Consider the following 2,373-nt stretch of genomic DNA (forward strand, 5'->3'; position numbering starts at 1 on the left):
GTTGTGTATATTACCACCCACAGGATGGGTATGTTGTGTATATTACCACCCACAGGATGGGTATGTTGTGTATATTACCACCCACAGGATGGGTATGTTGTGTATATTACCACCCACAGGATGGGTATGTTGTGTATATTACCACCCACAGGATGGGTATGTTGTGTATATTACCACCCACAGAATGGGTATGTTGTGTATATTACCACCCACAGGATGGGTATGTTGTGTATATTACCACCCACAGGATGGGTATGTTGTGTATATTACCACCCACAGGATGAGTATGTTCTGTATATTACCACCCACAGGATGGGTATGTTGTGTATATTACCACCCACAGGATGGGTATGTTGTGTATATTACCACCCACAGGATGGGTATGTTGTGTATATTACCACCCACAGGATGGGTATGTTGTGTATATTACCACTCACAGGATGGGTATGTTGTGTATATTACCACCCACAGGATGGGTATGTTGTGTATATTACCACTCACAGGATGGGTATGTTGTGTATATTACCACCCACAGGATGGGTATGTTGTGTATATTGCCACCCACAGGATGGGTATGTTGTGTATATTACCACCCACAGGATGGGTATGTGGTGTATATTACCACCCACAGGATGGGTATGTTGTGTATATTACCACCCACAGGATGGGTATGTTGTGTATATTACCACCCACAGGATGGGTATGTTGTGTATATTACCACCCACAGGATGGGTATGTTGTGTATATTACCACCCACAGGATGGGTATGTTGTGTATATTACCACCCACAGGATGGGTATGTTGTGTATATTACCACCCACAGGATGGGTATGTTGTGTATATTACCACCCACAGGATGGGTATGTTGTGTATATTACCACCCACAGGATGGGTATGTTGTGTATATTACCACCCACAGGATGGGTATGTTGTGTATATTACCACCCACAGGATGGGTATGTTGTGTATATTACCACCCACAGGATGGGTATGTTGTGTATATTACCACCCACAGGATGGGTATGTTGTGTATATTACCACCCACAGGATGGGTATGTTGTGTATATTACCACCCACAGAATGGGTATGTTGTGTATATTACCACCCACAGGATGGGTATGTTGTGTATATTACCACCCACAGGATGGGTACGTTGTGTATATTACCACCCACAGGATGGGTACGTTGTGTATATTACCACCCACAGGATGGGTATGTTGTGTATATTACCAGTGTTACGACTTAATCTTCACCGTAACAATAGGGGCACAAATAACTCCATTTGTTTTTTTGTTAGTTTTATTTTATTACCAATCATTTAGTTTCATTGGTATTTGGTTAGTGAATTAAAATAACCACAAGCAATTATAAATGAAATACTATACAGCAAGATAGCCAATCTTACGTTCAAATTCTTATTAACAGAGTATGATACAATAATTTCAATTAATAATCTACTAATCTCACCATTTAACTCTTTCAGAAAGGTTTAGGGTAACGAAATAGTTATCTTTCATAAGTGACATGAATTACCAGACTTCAGGAAACTAATGGCAAAGGCAAGACAATAGACTTGGTATAAAGTTTTAGTTTAAGCTAAGAGCTTTGGGTTGAAGACCCGTACCGAGTCAGAGCTAGGAGCTGACTGACTCACTCAACTACTTCATAGTATGACTTCAGCTCGGCCAGAAGACCCGTACCGAGTCAGAGCTAGGAGCTGACTGACTCACTCAACTACTTCATAGTATGACTTCATACTTACCTGGCACAGGAGATACAGTGATCACGAAGGCGGTTTTCCCAGGGCGAGGCTCACCATTGCACTCCGGTGGTGCTGACCCCTGCGATTAACCCAAATGTGGTTAACTCGAGTGCGAAATTTTTGTTAGCAGGGGACTGCGTTCGCGCTATCCCCTTTTTATTTTTTCATTGTCCGCATCGCTGTTGGGCCGTGCGGACGCACTGCGCAGTAGCTCCCACTAATCCTGGTTTCTGCGCAGTTTTCACTGTTCAGACATGGCGGAGTACACCGGCAGGAGGATTAACACAGTCTGCATTGAGCTGTTGAGGGGTTCTCTGAACCCTGCTACGATGAACGTCGTTCTTCCTGCAATTATTAGGGATTTATATGGTATCCCTAACGAGGAACTGTATGGTGTGGCCCTTAATGGGGTGAAACGAGTATTTGTGAAGTTTCTGAGGACTAGTTACTACAGCAGTGTGGTGGAGGAGTATCAGGAACGCCGAATGTGCCTCAACTCGACGATGGATGTGTGCTTGCATGACGTGTCTACTTACTATACGTGGGTACGAGTGAGGAATGTACCCTTTGAGGCAACTAAGTTTGGTATAATGGAAGTTTTTAGCAAGTAT

At 43.1% G+C, this 2,373-nt stretch overlaps 1 non-coding gene across 1 annotated transcript; it reads left to right on the forward strand.

Moving 5' to 3' along the window:
• The first annotated feature begins 1,754 nt into the window (after nucleotides 1-1,754).
• LOC128687078 (U1 spliceosomal RNA) lies at nucleotides 1,755-1,917 on the forward strand. The gene has a single exon (XR_008406765.1). It is a non-coding gene; the product is annotated as a U1 spliceosomal RNA (small nuclear RNA).
• The last annotated feature ends 456 nt before the right edge of the window (nucleotides 1,918-2,373 follow it).

Source organism: Cherax quadricarinatus, chromosome 7 (assembly GCF_038502225.1).
Source record: "Cherax quadricarinatus isolate ZL_2023a chromosome 7, ASM3850222v1, whole genome shotgun sequence".
Taxonomy (NCBI): domain Eukaryota; kingdom Metazoa; phylum Arthropoda; class Malacostraca; order Decapoda; family Parastacidae; genus Cherax; species Cherax quadricarinatus.